Raw genomic sequence first — 19,585 nt, 5'->3', positions numbered from 1 at the left:
GCCTAAGTATCATTTTAGTAGACTAACTATTTATCCCATCAAAGGTTTACATGAGATCCTTCAGAAGAAGTTACTACCAGAAAGTAATCCTTGTGTTACATTCAGAACTGAATTGTGATAGTGCTCAAAGTATGAAAAGCAAAGCACAGGAACCATAATTTGGCCACATTTTAAGGCAAAGGTTCATAAGACTTCAGGCTTCTCTGGTAGGTTCTGTGTAGTTCAGTACTTTCTTACAATTTTAAAAGGTCAGTATAATAACCATTGGGTATATCCATTACAGTCAAAGGCTAAATCAGAACATCACACCCCTTGCCTCCAGCAGACTACCCTGTTGTAGTGTCTTCAGTTTCTATTACAAATTCTTTCGATCAAAATTTGATAAATAAATGCTAAAAGTAACTGATGTTTGATAACTGTTTAGTGTTTAGATGTCTGTACTGCAGAAACACAGAGTTGATGTTACAAAATCAGCCCCGTCCAGGTCATAAAAAAGCCAATTTTTTCACAGGGGAAATTATCATTAGCTTTTTGTTTAATAATACAGCAGCAAATCTTGTTACATTTCATTTGTAGTAAGCCAAGTGTTATTATGACTGCATTAGAGCTGTCACTCTCATTTTCAGCTGAGGAAATATTCCTGCTTATCAACAGCAGAAAAGGTTTCCTACAAAGTGTTCTCAATGTGTCACCTTGTGCAGGCTGGCTCAGAAAATCTGTATTATGGAAGAAGAAAACCAACACCACAATGAGTTCCTGTCTGGTTTGGTAAAGTAAATTTTGTATCAGTGTACATGGATTCATGGCCCTTCCCACCGTGCTAAGCATACCAGAATAGAGTGGTACGTAAACACCTCCAAGGGAGGACAAGGCCCCTTAGCCATATGAGTTGGAGGAACTGCAATGGCAGGAGAGGAAAGTTTGAGCTTTACTAACATTTTAAGCCAGCACAGTTCAGGTAAATCAAGCCTCATCTTCTTGCCTGTGGCCCCTGGAGCTTCCATTCTTGTTTCATTAGTATCCACTTTGTGAGGCTGCACCGCAAACTATGGCACAAACCTAGGTCACCTTTTGTTTATTCATTTTTAGTCATGCTGGCCACAAAGGACAAAAATACAAGAGTAAGCATCCAGGACAGGGACATATGAATTGCTTCTTTTAGTGACTGTGCCAGGTTACCCCTAGTTAAAATATTTGTAAAACTAGGGTTACAAAGGCAATGTTCAGGCTACTTAATTAATCTGTCTGCGCTCTACAGGTTTCAGACATATTTAAAGAAATCAAGTTGTTGCCAATCAAGTTGAATATTCTTGGGTACCTGCTTGCCCAGGAGACTGTTGAACAGAACTTACCAATTTAGAAAATCGATTTTGTTCTTTTGTTCACTGTAAGCACTTATTACCCAGGTGTCACTCCCTATACATATCAGAACAGTCATAGATCTGCAAAGTTATCTGTGCCATGAAGTCTAATCTCTTTTGCTTTGCATTTCAAATACAAAAGCTAAGCAATGCAAGAAGGGAAAACTGGGTATCAAAAAGTGAGGAAAATACACAGCTGTTTAAATCCTCCAACTGTTACTCAAAAAATTATTTGTTTAATTTTCTGGAATAACCTGGTTGTCTTAATCCATAAGATGTGAATATCTGACATGTTCCCTGCTTGAATTAACCCAATTTTTTCCAGTCTAATGCTGTTATAAGAAGAGTCTGGATTAGGTACAACTTTAGCATCCAAAAACCCTCTCCTTAATTAAGCATCATTATTCAGAAATGAGTATAAGAGGAAAAAGTCAATAAATAACCAGTCATGTCATCCTATTAAAGACAGTAAAGAGATCATATTAGGTTCACATTAATTTCTACCCCTGTAGCAAACATTTGGCTCGTAGAACTGTGCAATTAGGGCATAGTTTCCTACTACACCTGACCTTCGAGAAACTAAATAAGAGTTTTAGACGTTAGTCATATAATGCGCTACATTTACAATTTTAATTTGTAATAGATAACTTAACGTTGAATTGCAGTCACAGAAAAGAGAAACAGACTTTCAGCCCAGACAGTTCTTCACCTCCCTCAAACACTAACAGATAAAACATCAAGAAAAGAATAGAGCTTTTACAGAGTTGCTTTCTATGTTGGTATGTTGATTTTAATAGATGAATATTGACAAGATATTTGGCCGAGTGTTTCAACTGCATTGTCCTTCAGCTGAAAGAGGATAAGAACCTTTAAACTGAAACCATATTCTTGCTTGATAACAACAAACAAAATATATGGTAAAAGCTGTAATCTGATTCTGAGATATTAGTCCGTTACTGTTTGATCCATAATGTGCACTTCCCATATTAAGTAGGAAAGCTGATTTGTATTGCAGCATTTCAAAAGCAAAAAAAGTCATTCTCTAATGTCCATTTGTAATAACTTCATTTCACACTAATGTTCCTGTTACATGATAGCTGTCGCAGCCTTATTTTCATGAAGACTCGAAAGCTGATCCTTCTGCAACAGGAAAGCATCACAAACCCTGGGAACAGGCATTTTCTGGCAGGGTAGAGTGTAGAGGCAGAGCACAGGAACCCAGCCAGCTGACAGGGCTCCTCACAGATGGCCTCGGAGCTGTCGGCACCCGAGTGGCAGCCCAGTGGCTGGGCATCTTCCAAAGATCAAAGGCTGAGGGTGGAACTTGCCAGAATCTGCACAACAGTAACACTTGCTTGATATTGTTCCACTGCAATCTGGGACATTAAGCCTATGCCCTACGTTCAGTGGTAAGAGAAAGACCTGGGGCTATGCAGGAATTTTACTTAGTAAAAGGTAGCATTAGTCTGGAATAAACACAGCAGATGTTCCTGTTTTTCCTATTGTGTTCTGTGTAGAAAGTGAATACTGTGAGCAACTACAAACACTAAGGTTAAAGATTTCAGAGACAATTTTCTATTTGAAACCACTTTTAAGTGTTCAGTATTTTACACAAATTAAATTTTGTTAGTGTATATGTGTGAAGTAATAACAGCACTTTAATAACAGCACTTCGGCTTCTGTAAAAAAAAAAAGTGTTTCAGATACAGAGGAAGAAAACTTCATCATGTTTGAAACTTTGAAACTTGTATGTATTTCTTAGAGAGGATCATTTAAATGAAATTTTTCATCAATTACAAAGAGTTTATTGTACACTTAATGTACAATAATGTTGTTGTTAATGTTAAGTGAGGCCGCTGCCCAAGGTGATCACACAGATATAGGAAAACCAGTCTTCTTCCTTTCCTTGCCATGAAAACTAAACGGTAACGAAAATTCTGATTTTTATGGATGAGCAAATACCTATGAGGTCTGTTAATAACATTGACTTTTATACATTCCAACATATCAAAGTTGCGTTGATTCAGTGCTGGATGACATTCAAAAAAGATAGAACAGGCTGCCCTGTGGCAGAAATAGTCCCTTGCCCAAGACTTTGAATTGATTGTGTTACATGAATTGTGTTAATGAAGAAGAAAGAAGAAAGGCAGACAAAACTCATCTCATCTCTATGCCTGTCCTTTGCAATGTAATAGGACAGATCTAAATTAAGATTTCACGTGTCTTTCATGCAAGAAATGCAACATGCATGTCAACAATGCAAGAAAAAAACAACAACAACAACAAAGACCCAAACATGGAACAGTGTATCAGAAAATACATTGAAATAAGTGTCACACAGAAAAGAAGGGAGGAGAGAAAATTCAGCTGTATAGTTCTCTTGGATCCTTGTGAATATGTATCTTTTCCCACCCTTCACATCTTCCTAAAATGTCACATTAGTTAATGCATGGTCACTTCCATCCCATCCTCCTTGAATACCCATGCCTTCAGCCTTAACAGGTTGTGTGTTACAACCTGATGCAAGGGTTTGATCCCAAAGCCCTGGGCCAGCATCTGCTGAGTGTTATGTCATTATCCATACAAACAAAGAGAAGGTAACAACTATCACCAGCCTTTGAAAACAGTAACAACAGTTAGCTCTTTAATAAGTGTTTCCTGGTCTCAATCTAGATACTACTTACACATCCACATAATGAAACTTATTTTGCATCATCTATTGCTAATTAAAGGCAAGATTTAGACCACTCCATGTTGACTTCAGTTCAGATCTGAGTGAAATCTATGTACCCAAAGACTGCCTTCTCTCCAGCACCATTTAATTTCTGAATGAACACTGTCATGATCCCACGTGTCATGCAGATCAGGAGCTCTAAATTGCTTGTGGTTTGGGGATTAAAAAAAAAAAAAATATTTTGAGGCTCTAAAGAATACGACCTTTCTTTATCAAAGGGGGGAAAATGCATTTTGTGCTGCCTCTAGTGGGTTTCAGAACAGCAGAAAGCACTACTGCCCAGGATCCTACTGGTATAAGCTTCATCTGTATCCTCATGTTGGGGTAAACTGTTTCCTAAATTTAAAACTGCCTGAAAGGAGGTTGCAGTAAGGTGGGGATCAGGCTCATTTCCCAGGTAACAACTGATAGGATGAGAGGAAATGGCCTCAAGCCACACCAGGGGAGGTTTAGATTGGGTATTAAGAAAAATTTCTTCACCAAAAGGGTGGTCAGGCATTGGAGCAGGCTGCCCAGGGAAGTGATGGAGTCAGTATCCCAGAAGGTATTTAAAAGACATGTAGATGTGGCACTGAGGGACATGCCTGAGTGGTGGACTTGACAGTACTGGATTAATGGCTGGATTTGATGATCTTAGAGGTCTTTTTGAACCTAAACAATTTTATGATTCAGTGTAAAGTACCTATATTTTGCCTGAGTCCCAGACAGATGGATCTCATATACGTACTCAGGTTACACCTAAATCATAGTGTTCTCAGGAAAAAAGTGTACACATAACTACTATTAAAGGAATTGGAGCACTGAATTTTTTATTGTTTTTACTTTTCAGTAGCAGCTCAGAATATACTTGATTATATGCTGAGTTTGTAGGTTTCCAGAGTCTCCGTGTTCTCCAAAAAAACCTATTTCATTTTCACATAAAGCACATTGAACTGAATAGAAAAGCCACATTCAGCTATCCTAATTCTGGAGTTTTAGTAACAATATAACAAATGCGGATTAATCTCATATAGTGAGAGAAATATAACCTAGGTTTATTCATCTGATTCCCTAAATTAGTGCTCTCAGTTTCATCTAGTGATCATACAGGTATCTATTACAGCAGCAAAGGAGCACACAAACTGCAAGGTGTGAGTCTACCCGTTAGTTTTCTCCAGAGACAAAAGTGGTCTTTAAAAAAGCATCTTAAATTTTTGTCTAAGAGAGAAAATGCATTCCATCTCCCTCAATCAGCAAAACATCCTCCTTCCTAGCTGTCACACTCCCAGGAGAATCAGAACCACATGCATATTCTTGATGCCTGCCACACAGAAATGGGTTTAAAGTGACTTGTCTGGCATGCTTTAAGCACATTCCCTTTCATGGGAAGTGCACTAAACAGACTTATATACACTTTGACTTAATTTCATTGTCTCTCTAGTACCAGTGAAACATTCAATTTGCTCCCTATATCAGTGGCTGTGTTTCAGCTTCCTTAGAACTACTTATAAAACTGTCCCAACTGCAAGAGCAATCAATATGAAAATGAAGGTATTCCACCTGAGGCCAAAGCTCTAGAAACATCAGAACACATCCTTACCAGCTACTCTGAATGCCTGAATGTGTAAATAATCTTTAAAAACTCCAGTTACAAACAAAATTTCCATAGTTGATTTGCCCATGTTTAATTGTACAACACCAAACTTCTCTATCATAGAATCATAGAATCAACTGGGTTGAAAAGGACCTCTGAGATCATCAAGTCCAACCCTTGATCCACTACCACCAGTTACTAGACTATGGCACTCAGTGCCACATCCAGTCTCATCTTAAAATCCGCCAGGGACGGTTGAATCCACCACCTTCCTGGGCAGCTCATTCCAATGACCTGATTACGCTCTCTGTAAAAAATTGCTTCCTAATATCCAACCTAAACCTCCTCTGGCACAGTTTAAGACCATGCCCTCTTGTCCTACTGCTGATTGCCTGGGTGAAGAGACCAATCCCCACTTGGCTACAACAACCTCCTTTCAGGTAGTTGAAGAGAGTGATGAGGTCTCCCCTGAGCCTCCTCTTCTCCAGACTAAACAACCCCAGCTCCCTCAGCCTCTCCTCACAGGGTTTGTGCTCAAGTCCCTTCACCAACCTCGTTGCTCTTCTCTGGACCTGCTCCAGCACCTCAATATCCTTCCTGAACTAAGTGGCCCAGAACTGGACACAGCACTCCAGGTGTGGCCTCACCAGTGCTGAGTACAGGGGAAGAACTCTACTTTTATTATAAATACTTATTTTGCATTTGAACAGTATTAATAAGGCCCACTTATTGCATCTAACACTGCAATACAGGAGGATACTTCTTTCATAATAGAAGCATTTTTCTGTGTGGAGACTTATTCCCTCTCTCTGCATGCCTCTCTTCTTCCCCTCTCCCTCTTCCATCTGCAGTAAGGAAAGCATTGCCTGGGCAAAATGAGAATGGCTTAGGCAAATTTTCTCTACACAAGTTCATAAATGTGGATTTAGAAGCAGACTGGAGCTCCTCTTGCAGTGTCACGGAAACAGAGAGAGCAAGGAAAGGAACAGCTACTTGAATATAACATGTAAATTTCCCCCCTCCACTCCTGCCATACTCAGAGATAAAAGAGGACAACCAGAACGCATATGAAAAAAATCAGAAAATGGAAAGGATGTGAGGAAACTCAGGGTCTCCAAACCACAGGAAGTAGTGGCCAACAGTAAGTAACTGACACATGGTGCTGCCCCGAACAGCAGTGAGCACTGCTTGGCAAGAACAAGCAGGGGCTGACTCCTAAAGCAAGCTCTAAGGGAAGTGAAAAATTCCAAGAATGAAAAAGAGAGGAAAAAAGCACAAAAGGAAGAATAAGAATGAAAGTACAGACTTATCTGAAGTCAGAGATATTTTAAGGAACTCTTTTGTCCACCTTGTTTCCTGAAGATGTATGAGAACCCAACTAGTTATAAAAGCACTACATTTTTAAACAATGACATTAAAAGCTCCCAATTTTACTGATTATTTTTCTCAGACTTCTTAAAGCATCAGTTGCATGACAAGACGGCTTCTAAATCATACTCAAAACATTGTTCCTGGACAGAACTGGAAAAAACATCATGTTCTATTACACTGCTATAAATATGACACAATTTATATAACCTATATAACTATGTTAAATTTCAGGGAGCGTGCCTGTGCATTTTGTATAGATATATAGACAAAGACATTTAATTTGATTAATAAAACAGTACATATGTATACTGATTATTCAATTTTCCATTAATATTCAGATTAGGACCTCAGTGAACACAGTTACTACTAATACAAGCAGAACAAGAAAAAATTAGAAAAACATTTAAAAATTCTGATGAGATTATTTGTGACCATGTGTTGGCCTGAGTTAACTACAGTTCAGACTAATTTGACAATTAATTTGCAAGAACAACAGTAAATGCATTCAAAACAGTATTAACAGAAGAGAGTAATTGTGTCTCCTTTGCAAGCTCCCTAATACAGGCAAATTGACAAAAGAGGTCATGGGCTTAACAGATGCTCCCTTTAGGGGTTGTGTTGCTGAAAGTGCTGCAGGGGCCCAAGGCTCTCCAGATAAACATCAAATATAAATATATATGTGTATATATATATAAATGCATATATATATACATACACACAGACTATTGTACACAATGGAAATAAGAAATAAAGATCATCTGCAACAATAGAATAGAAAAGGAGAGTTACTTTGCTGAGTGTCACCTGTGCAACTGGTAAGTTTTCTACTCAGACAACACAACCTTATTCTGAGTAGTAACACATATGAAAACAACTGAGAAACACACAGTGTTAGTGTTAAATGAAACTGTGCAATAACCTAGTTTAAGTCAGACATTCACTGTAGAAAGTATATATTTTGAGACAACTGTTTGCCCACTGACTGTGAACATTAATCGACACATGTTTCAGCTCTCTCAAGAAAAGGAAACACCCTTCCACTCCTTTATGTCTTCTACTGTTAACTTTATAGAGGGCTTCAGAAACAGAGAATTTATTTCACAGAAAGCCAATTAAGAGTTTAGTTAGAGAGAAAAAAGCTTGCCAAGGGAGATAAATCCTGCAATGCTCCCAAAACTTAGGGAGACTCCCACTAAACTCTTTCAGTAATTCATTCCACAGTCAAGGGAGGTATGTGAAACACAATCATCTTCCTGCTTCTTCCAAGTTCAGTTCCAGGTTTTATAACCCCAAAATTAAAATAAGTGGCAAAATATTGAGGAGCAATAAATTTTTCAGCTGGACTATATGTAGGCTAATTAGGACTTTGAGGACTCAGGATGATAATCCTGAAATTAATCCAGATTCAAAGATACTCAAACAAAGACTGTGCAGCCCTATTGCAGTATCCTCACATAGCTTGGATAATCTATAATTTCCTGACATTTCAGATTAGTTTCAAAAAGAATTCGAAGAATTAATGCCTGTGATAGCATAGAATATTATGTTCTGGTTTATCTCTGGGAAGTCAAGTTGTTACCAGTCTCTAGAACAGGCAAATACAATGTTGAACACTTCTGCAGTTATGCATACATCCAAGAAAAAGTGGTAACAGTATAGAAACTAATTATTTTCAGGAATATATATATCAGTAAGGTAAGTCCTTCAATCAGTTTGCTTTAGGAGTCATTATCCTTACATTTTATGTAGTTAAGCACTAGTGCCATGTTTGCAGTATAAATTTAGCTGATACAGGGACTCTGCATCTGAGAACAAGTTATAGCTACAGAAATGAAAAAATACCAGACTTACTCATGGCACTTGACACTGCTGGTCACATAAGTTCTGTCTTTCTTAGGTGGAAGAAATTATTTGGGGAACTATCTTTCCAAGTCTTGACTCCAAAAGCAGAGTATTAAGAAAACAGCACTTTGGTACAGTGTGCAAACGTAAGAAATATTTCTGTAGAGGATGAAAATTAATAGTGGGTCCCATGGGGACCTAAGTAACCTGAAATCCAACTTGGTTCCTACACAGATTGGAAGCATGTGGAGAAACGGGTGAAGTTCAGATCACACTTCAGGAGAAATGAGATTTCTGGATACGTTTCTCAAGTCTAACAAGCAGGACTCATCTTCCATGGGAAAGAATACAGCACAGGCACATAAACCCCAAGAGATTAGTGCAAGTGAGGGTCGACTAACTGTATACAGAAGCTGCAGAAATTTTCCTGATAGCTAAAGACAGCCTTTTGGAAAGTACTGGGGACTCACAGGAATTACACAACAAAGCCTAATTTCAGCCTGGGAGCCCAGTCTCCCATACCTCTCTGAAAGCCCGTGGACAGAGCCATTGATTCAGGGTTGGGAATACTCTCTGCCTCCCTACTAAATATACTGAATAGTGGCAAAGAAAGTTAGCTTCTGGGAGTGCTGTTCCACAATGACAGGAATATCCCTCTTTCTTTGGTAGAAGGTGCTACAACTCATCTATTTCCACGTTAATATTTCCCTCTTGGGAGAAAATTTGGGTTTGGACGAAGCTAGTTCAGCTTTAACATTAAGGTGTCTTTATTTATAAAGCTCAGAAATCCCTTGCTTTGAGATGGTTTTTTAAAATACAGGAATTTGTGGATGACAATCAACTCCTCTTGCAAAATTCTGTTCCATAAATTTACACAACTGAACTTTGAGACCTCATATAGAGTATAAAAGTTTTGTTCTTTCTTTTTCCCCCTCTAGACCTTGAAAAATTCCACAGGCCTCTTTTTTGAACTCTCTCCCTTATTCATATGTCTTTTTTAAGTGGAAATATCAAGGCACCAGTTACAATAGTTTAGTATCACAATAGGGGAGATTGTCTTTTCCCCCTTACCTGCAGACTTTTACTGACACTTACAGATGCTTACACTTTGAATGCTCATGCAGGATAGATGAGATGACCTTCTATACTACAGTAATCGTGACTGAAGCACAATAAACTAAAGAGGATTTTCTTCCACCAGCAGAGCTGCTCTGCTGGGGAGAGCTCAGATGTGAGTGCAGAGTTGCCAAGACTGATAAATTTTTTCTGCCCTAAGCAGAGGGCAGGAGCAGGCTTCATCTCTCATTATTTGTTCTCTTCTAATTTGTTCATACAATTGCCAAGCTTTATGTATCATTATTTTAATTGGGAATGGCAAACTAATGGGCTGAACTTTCTTTGATGGTCAGAGTGCTATATAAAGAGATGATGCACAGAGTCAAAGCGAAAGATTCAAAGGGGCTTTATCTTCCAGTGTCTAAGACAGTGCTGAAGAAACAGGAAAAATATATTAACAAGATTCTTACAGCAATTCTTACAGCAATTTTTGATGTTTCTACTTAGGTATCAAATTTATTCAAAGTTGGGAAGTGAAAACTTTCTGTCTTATGATGAAACTCTAAATAAGGGCACCACTAGATTGGAAATATCTTCCTGCCAAATCATCTAAAGGAAGGTGTCTAGCAGCAGATTTCTGCTGCTATTACTGTTGATATTGTACCAAAATTGGCAATCTTGATTTGCTACTGTACATCAACCTCCACAATAGCCAATGTGTGTGTGCGTGTACGCTCGCATATCTATGTGAAAGTATGTACAAAAACACACTGTAAAATAAATCACAGTCTGCAACCTAAGCTAAAATTTTTCAGCTTGCTTTCTGGAAACACAAAAAGTAGGTCAGCACATATTCCAAAATAGCACATCAGCACTAAAAGCAAAAGGAGCGTATCTGTACCTTTGGACTTTTTAGCACATCTCTCTATAGGGGGAAATAGAGAATAAAAGCCTTTTCCTTATTCTACTATATGGAGGAACATGTACAGGAAAAAATTGCTTATATTTAAAAAAGCCCCCAAATGAGTCACCTACATGGGTAAAATGTTGTCTGTTTTAATCAAAGCAAAATAACATTGAGTGGAACCATTTAAGCTTTATCTAAATATAACCAAGGGAAAAGCCACGACATTTAAAATGTGTTTAAAATGTTGTACTGGATATGTATCACATCCTGTTCCTTGCACATCTTGTTCCTTTTATCAAAAACCTATTTGGTAAAATATTTACTTTGGGAATAACAGGATACTTGTGTGTGATTTTGTTGTTCATCTTGTGATTTATTTTTTAAGTACTCACTGTTGCAACAAGAATTGCTGCCTATCTTGTGATATCTTTCATGCTAGTACACTTTTAAAAATATATTTTTTTCAGTACCCGATGCAGGTCTCCCACTTCTATTTTTCTTCCCCTTGCCACCCCTCCACTTTTAAGGAAGTAAAAAGGTTAAGATAAACCCAAATTATTTAAGCACTCACACATCTTATAAAGATTCTTAGGAATTCTTCTGGAATTAATATTGATAAATCCCTTTCATGAACTAATGCAGTACTTTAATATGAAAAGAAAACCAAAATCCACTCTTAGGCAATATTAAATAATGCTTATCAGCCTTTATTACCTGATTCAAGTAAATATTAACACTCTTGGTTGCAACACAATGAATGATGCTGATCTGTTTCCCAGAACAGATTTCAAGCTAGAACACTGATATTTTTAATTAGGAAAAAATGATATTGCCTCCCCCAAATTCCAAGTGTCAGCTTCATTTGGATCTTTGTGCTAGACTAAAATGAATGAATGCTTGAAAGTTACTGAGCAGTGGTTAGGACCTTTTAAGTTCAGTGATTTCTATGCAATCAGCAGGAATTCCTAAAAATAACAAAACGAGTCTATTTTTAGCTTCATTCTCTGGGTTGTTTTTTGTTTTGGTTGTTGTTGTTGTTTTTTAACTACTGGTACACTTGTGTTCCATCTCAGTTCTTGGATACCTATCTCTCATTTACTTTCCTGTATCAGTATCTCATCCAGCAGTTTGTGAAGTACTATAATCCATGTATATATGTACATAATTTAGGTAGTTATACAATTGGACTCTTCCAAGAGCCACGATCCCCAAGAACGGAGATCAAAATGGAAAACAACTTCCTGAACCTACAGCCGCTGGGATCTGCACTTTTCTTTGACACTCAATAAACCAATGCTTGCTATCAGAACTTATATAAAAATCAGGAATTTCTATGTAACACAGGCTACACAATTAAGTAAGTGAAGAAACTATGGAGTTTCTCAAACTCCAATAAATGAAGTCAAAGTACTAAAATAAAATAAAATGGTTGAATTTTTATGTCCTGCGAGGTCTCTACCTTGCAAAATTTTAAAACCGTAGCCTAGCAAATAAAGTGTATAATTAAACATGTTTAACTGCATTCCTAGATTACTGCCAGATAGCTTGTCACATGCCTTGTTGGGTCTAAATAGACAGTTTTCATTTGTTACTTCTAAAAGCCAGAGGCGCAGAACTAATTGAGTTCAATTTACAGCTGGACAAATATACTATTAAAATATCATCAGATCAAATAAACCAAATAGCATAAACTTGCAGTAAAGTATTCCAATAAATAAGGGAAAACAAGACAGTTGTGTTTATGATAGCAACAGATATGATCTCTAGCGTTTTCTCACTGATGCCAGCAATGTCATGCTCCAAAACCTGAGAGATCTCTGAAAAGATAATAGGTCACACATTCATCAGACTTCAGTTCTGCTAATTCTGACATGCCACCAGTGTAATTAAAAAGCAACACTGCTCTAGTTAAATGGAACTAAACAATTCCCTCTGTTCCCTGGGATCTTTTCTAAACTGTAAAAGACAAGAGATTTCACAATAGTTCATCATATAATTTGGTCTGGTATTAGAAAATAAATGCCCACAAATACATTTGCAAATTCACATAGTTCCATCTCTGAGTTCAAGGACATTTACAAGACACCTGCTAATATGCCAAATTTGTATTCACTGGAGTGGGAAGCCTGCTGTCATGAGATGCTATTTTCACTCAGAAGCCACTAGATTAACTGCTGAGAGATTGTATCTTCTTAAACTGCTTCTGAAGGAGAAACATTAGTATAATCAGTTGCTTGAAGGCACAGTAAAACAGGTAAACTAATCCAGAAGTGGTCACATCTAGTATTTTCTGAGCTTGCTTAACCGGGATGTAGGAGGTTCTAGAATTACAATCGCAGGGTAGTCTAGGAAACAGCTCTTGCATTTCCCATCTTACAGGTTGTTACTACATATAGTTGTACTTTTCCAGACCAGAGTCATCAGGCATTCTCTCCAGGCTCATGTGGTGCAACAATATGTGCTCAATCTTGTGTCTAGAGCATTAGAGATTGTGCTGTAGACTCCTGTGGCTGCAGTGCCCTATAAGGGGTAGATGTTTGCCTTACACCCTTCAGTGACTGACACGGGAATTTCAGCAAGTTCCAAGTGTACACAGGGCTGAAATTGCACATGCTGCCGTGGAGATGTGTCCTAGAGCCTTAACTCCAACTGAACTTACAGGCTCGGCCATATGGAGCCCTTTCCATGCCAGCTGTAAGGTGTACAGAACAGCTTATCTCTAGGCAATGAAAATCACCATCTTCATAGTGATCATACAGCTCTAGAATATATATCACACGCTTATAGATCACTGTGCTCTACAGCATAAACACATCCTTCTACTTGTTTTGATCTTCACTGTCTTTATCAAAATAAAATAAACGCTGAACAATAAATAGTATTATAATTGTCCCATTGCACTGAAAACCATCATTCAAAAATTTAGAAAACCTGAAACAGAAAAATCTATATTTAAACGAACAACAAAGAAAATAAAATAACTACTCAGAAAAGTCTGTGACCTTGTCAAGAGCCTTTACAGCACTGCTCTTTAAAAGCAAAAGAAAATATGTCACTCCCCAGTGGAGCAAAATTGAGTGCACTATGGAAGCCAGTACTACAGGAGAAGTACTGCTAACAACATAATTTGGAATGACTTACAGGCAATTACACCGCAAAATTAATTGTCTACAAGAAATCCTATTTTTATGGCAGAAGGACTAAATACAGAATAATAATGGTTTGTTAAAACCCACTGACCCCTTTTCTAGTAGGAAAAAAATGTTTTGTTTTGTTAAAGAGGACAGTAATGTACTCACATTGCTATTTTTCCCCTGGTTCCTTGACATATAATTGCATGGTAGCAATTGCAGCTATTTTAGATACTTAACTTAGTATACGAGCAAAATGTTTATTCATCTGTTTTCAAACAACATATCAGCATTTACAAAACCAAAATAGACAACTCTTTTCTGTAAGGAATTTCAGTCCCAGGAAGGCTTTAACTAAACACTTGCACTGTATCAGATTAGTTAAAACCCACAAGTTTCTTCAGTTTCTGGTAATGGTTTGCCAGTTTTCACTAACATTAGGACAAAGAGTCCATAAATGCTCATAGTAAAGTATGTGCATGATCTCATGTCACATGTGATGGTCTTACTATAGCTTTGCAATTCATACTTAAAAGGAGACCATAAGAAACCAAAACCTGCCATTGCCAAATATTTAAATTCATGCACGCAATCCTTTTCAGTTAAAACTACATAAATATGAGCTTCTAAATACCAATTTGCATGTTCTACATTTTTCACCTATGCAAAAGACTGAACTATTTACTAAAAAAAGGATAACAGTTGTCACATTTATTCAATAAAGAAATGCATTATTACATAAAATTCATTATTATTCTTATCAGAAAAATCTTGTGTAAATCCATAATGACTAGATAATTAATGCAAAGTCTTACCTTTCCCTGAAGCAACAGATTCCAGTAATGATCTCTCTAAATACTTTAATTTTGCAATGTAATTTTCATCAGTAGTTTTCTAGTTCAGGCAGAGATGCATTTAACTGCAAGCAGACTGGAGGATATCTTCTTTGTTTCCTGGAGATCGCTGCTTTGCACTGTGAGCCATCACAACTACCTAGGAAAAATAACAGTCAACCTTCAGTCACCTGGACAACGTGATATATTACTGCTCCCAAATTAAACAAAATATTAAACAAAATCCAAGTCTTAAAACATGATGTCAAAATTTGTATTTATCTATGAAACATTTTGTAATAGATGCTGTTAAAAGAATTACTGCATAGTTTCTTACCAGGAGTTCATGCTCTTTGAAAGAGACATAAAACAAGTGGGAAAAAATTATATATAAATCTAAATTTTTTAAATTACAACTTGTTTTTTCATTGACAATATGAACTAGAGTCTTTTTGTTGTGTTTTTTTTGCAAATTTTTCGTCAGAAGCTATATGCAACAGCAAAAACTGAGTTATTCCTTAAGTAGAAGTAAACAGAATGGGTGCCAACAGAAAAAACACCTGCTGAGAGTAGGAATCTACTTTTACCATTTGGGTATAACTGCAAGGTCCCTATTAAACGAAGAAGTATATTTCTATTTTGTGCTAATACAGGCATGGAGCAGACAGTTTTTTAACTTAGTTCAAAACAGCTGCAGGCCCAGAAACAGAAGTTATTCATCCATAGCCATTCTTTGAGACAGGCTATGCACATTTGTTCTTATGTTATATGGAACCAGCACAAAGTTAGCATTGCAACATTTCCACACCCAGTCTAGCTGAAATCTTCTCAGTCCCCAAAAATCCCAAACATATGAGATGGTTTTTGAATGGCAGGACTGTTCATATTGTGTATCAAGTTTACATCCTGTATTCCCATGTCATGGTAGCAAAGAAGCATGGGAATGGTTCTCCTCCTCTGAGCAACTTGCTCATCATATGATGCCATGTTACTGTCAGTATGCCCTAGGTTTTAATACCTTTCCAAAAGGTGATGATGCAAAAGAAGCTGAAAATTTTGAGCAGATCCCAACTGCACAAAGGCTCTGAATTTGAGAGTGCCATGTCTGTGTTCAAAACCACTGAGAGCAGATGTGGGTACTGTACTTTGGAGGGGGAGTGCTGTGCCATGATGGATACGCCCAGAGACCCCTAACGCCAAATTATCAAATTCAACTTGAATTTTGTTACTATGAGGACAGTTTGAATGTTCTCTGTGAGCTCAAGGAGTGATGATGCTACATAGTTCTGTGACATGAGTAAGATGCCTTGCTTGATAACTTGAATGTGAGATGAAGTTGCACAGGGCCTTTTTTAATACCTCCAAGGACAGAGACAAAACCTGTCTGGACAACCACAGGGTTGTCGGAGCAGTCTCTTGAGCAGTATATCCCAATCTGAATACTCCAGATCCCTGGCAGCAAACAGGACAGTCTAACTCCAACCTAACTTGTTCAGCTCCATGAAATGTTTGATAGAGTACGTAATTAAAAGATCTACAGAGTTGATATTAGCAAATGATACTCAGTAGTCTTCTGTCTCATAAGGGGTTGTTTTACAACCTCTCTCCTCTTCCCACCTTTCCCATGACAACAGGAACTACCCTTGCCACTTTTATGTATTATTAAATAGCTTATACATTTTGATTTCTCATTTTTCAGTGCTTTTGTCCTTCTGGATAGCCCTTTACAGCTGATGTCCATAAGAAGCACAATAGTACTTCTGTCCACACTTTAAGAAGCACTACTCTCAGTCTGGATAATTCTCTTCTATCGTGTTTATGCAAGAGTTCAGTTTTGTGAACGTTAAGAGAATACTGAACTATGGCATGAGTCAAAAGTGATTGAGAGAGACAGCAGTTCTGGCTCAGATCTGCTCCTTCAAGATTTCTGCAAACTTGGGTATCCTTTTGTATCTATACCATTTTAAAGATAAGGTCCCACTTTTTTAGATACTTTTTGGTTTGGAAAATGAGAAGTGACAGACAGTAGATCTGACCGGTTCCTGAAACCACCCTAGTTTTTCATCTCTCTGCTGAGAAGTCTGCTAGTGTCTGTGAGATGCTGTAACAGACATATAAGATTTTTGAACAAAAATGGTTTATGAAGTCCTAAACTCATAAAAGTAAGTCCCAATTACATGGAATACTTCAGGTTATGATCATCAGTACAAGAGAGTGGATTTTATCTGTCATACATGACATTTGTGCAGTACTGAGAGACTGCAGCTTTAGTATTAATCATCTAGATTTGCATATCCATGTGATAAACTGCACTTTTCAATCTCTGGTAACCTGAAGTCTGGGGAGAGAAAGATGGTCAGAAGGAGAGGAAGGAAGTGCTTTCCATAACAGACTCTGAGGCCACAGTGTAAACACTGACTTTCATGGACATACTTTACTTCAAAGAACAGCAGCAAGCTGAATCAAGCACTCAGTCTGAAGCCAAACATTAAAAACTTTTGCAGACACACCACCTTTTCAGTCCAGTATAAAAAAGGCATAGTCTCCTCTATAACCTGAGCAGAAAGCAGACCCTGAACAAGGATAAAAAGGAGAAACCTGAAATAAAGTACAGTATGGATATAATTAGTTTAACTGTCAAGTGTTATGCAATGATTTGTCATACACTATCTAACTTCTTATTCATCCTTCCTGCACCACTTCATGGTAAGTATGTTATTTCTACACAGGTATTATTTACACTAAACTATGACTTCCATAGATCTTTGTTGTGTTTTGTTACATCAGTCTCACTACATGTGCAATAATAAAGTCAGAGAAATAATTGACACCTCCATTGTGCCCAACTTCTTCTGAAAAAGCTGGATTTTTACTTTTATCTCTCTTTAGCAGTAAAGAAAATTAATAAATGCCCTAAGTAGGGTACACATTGTTCTTGTAAATATTACTGCTTAATGTGCCTTTCTGAAATAATCTTCATAACACAAAATAATTTTAAAGTATGAAAATTATAATGTTTAATGTAAAAAAAAAAATGCAGTAACTTCATAGCTGTACAGTAAGACATCCCAAAATAAGGTTTGTCAAAATACACGTTGTTCTACAGAAACCAACGAAAACTAATGAAGGTAAAAGCTGCATCACTCCAGCACCCTCTGTTGGCCTTCCTGCAGCATGCTGCTTTCTGTACTCATTTAAGAGCATCATTTGATGGGTCCTGAAGCTATGATTAAGATTCCATTATACAAAAACATAAATGAAAAGCAAAAATAAACCCATCTCTCAACCCAGTCCTATGCATAGCACCTTGAGGTATATAGCACAATGTAGCTTAATAACAGAATACTCAGTACTGCTGGATCTGCCATGCATTAGCCCATCTTTGCAGGTATTCAGAATTGATCTGTCTAATTACAATGGCAAAATGTTCTTTACAAGCACTCTTTGTGTCTGATATTTCTAACAGACACCGATAATAAATGGCATCTCACGGTCAGCTCTCACCAATGGAAGCAACAGCTCCACAGAAAGAACAACTATTTTTATGGAGCATCGAGCATTGTGGCAGCTGAGAAGTAACAATGCATACATTATGTAGAACATCATTCGAAAAAGAAAGTGCTCAAATCAGGTCTCGATCAAGCATGCAGGAATAAAGTCCAGATGCCAGATACAAGGTGAACTAAATATAAACTCCATATACTGTGCACAGCCAGATGGTGTAATTTCCAGAAGCAAAGGCCCTTAACCCAGTGAGCCTGGCAGCTGCTTTGCAAAGCCGGCTCAGAGCTTTGCAAAGGCAGATGTGAAGTTGCAGTGGGCAGTGGAGAGGAAGAGGGAGGAGGAAGCAGGAGGCCTGAGATGGAGAAGCTTTCAAGGCACTGAGGGAGGTAAGGGTGGTAGGGGTTGCTGCAGAGAAAAACCGCCCAGGGTTTTATCAAGGTGGCCCTGACCTTTCTGTCCCCTCAGCAGGTGAGAACAGCAGAAAAGCAGCCTGTGCCCAGCTCTGCAGCAGCAGGCAAAGACCTGCTGCATGGCCATCTCACAGTCTTTGCTTGAACCACCACTCAAGAAAAGCCACAACCAAAGGAAAGGCAGGACACAAGCAGGGCTTACTGAGGTGTCTGGCTGTTTCCACAGGCAAATGGTTGAGTAACTGCCTACTTTATCTACCTATGGCTAAGCCAACACTGGCCAGAACCCAAAGAACCAACAAAAGAGCTTTTCTTAGCTGATCTTAATGACAGGGGGAAATTTAGTCTCAAAAATGTCATCAGACACTGCAAATGTTCTCCTCACTGCCTCTTAATTTTGCACCTTTAAGCTCTATACAGCGTTATATCTGCTTAGTTTTGTTTTCACAGCATCCTGTCTGCTCACCTGAAATTCATGCCCATTGTCTCACCACTCTTTCAGGCTATGCTCTCTGCTTCCCTTCTTTCCCACATGTATCTCCACATGATTCTCTCTAATACTTCTATGTTTATCAACTTTATGATGGCGCTAATAAAAACTGATCCATCTGATAACAATCTCCAAAACATGATGAAATGCATACAAACTTTGGCCAAACAAATTTGTAGTACTCTTTGACAGAAAGCATAACTTCCTTATTTCAAATATTTACACAAATGCTTCTACTTTGGGTAATTTACATTTTACCACTTAACTAGGATGGAGAAATCAGTTTGATTTGAAATGTCATGATCGGAATTATTAGAGTCAAATATTTATTGCACAGAACAAACCAGAAACTACCTCATGAAATCTGTGCAGT

The 19,585-nt window shown here is 37.8% G+C and overlaps 1 protein-coding gene across 3 annotated transcripts in view; it reads right to left on the bottom strand.

The window, feature by feature from the left end:
• The window catches only part of FRY (FRY microtubule binding protein), a 234,590-nt gene that overhangs the window by 190,668 nt on the left and 24,337 nt on the right, over window positions 1-19,585 (bottom strand). For all 3 annotated transcript variants that reach the window (XM_050333591.1, XM_050333590.1, XM_050333592.1), the window contains exon 2: window positions 14,791-14,968. The gene's annotated coding sequence lies outside the window, so the exon portion shown is untranslated. The remainder of the gene's footprint in view (window positions 1-14,790; window positions 14,969-19,585) is intronic.

The sequence above is a fragment of the Myiozetetes cayanensis genome, unplaced genomic scaffold, assembly GCF_022539395.1.
Source record: "Myiozetetes cayanensis isolate MyiCay16 unplaced genomic scaffold, myiCay2020 scf5-8, whole genome shotgun sequence".
Lineage (NCBI taxonomy): Eukaryota > Metazoa > Chordata > Aves > Passeriformes > Tyrannidae > Myiozetetes > Myiozetetes cayanensis.
Note: the sequence above shows the minus strand (reverse complement) of the source record. Positions and strands in the feature narration are given on the sequence as shown.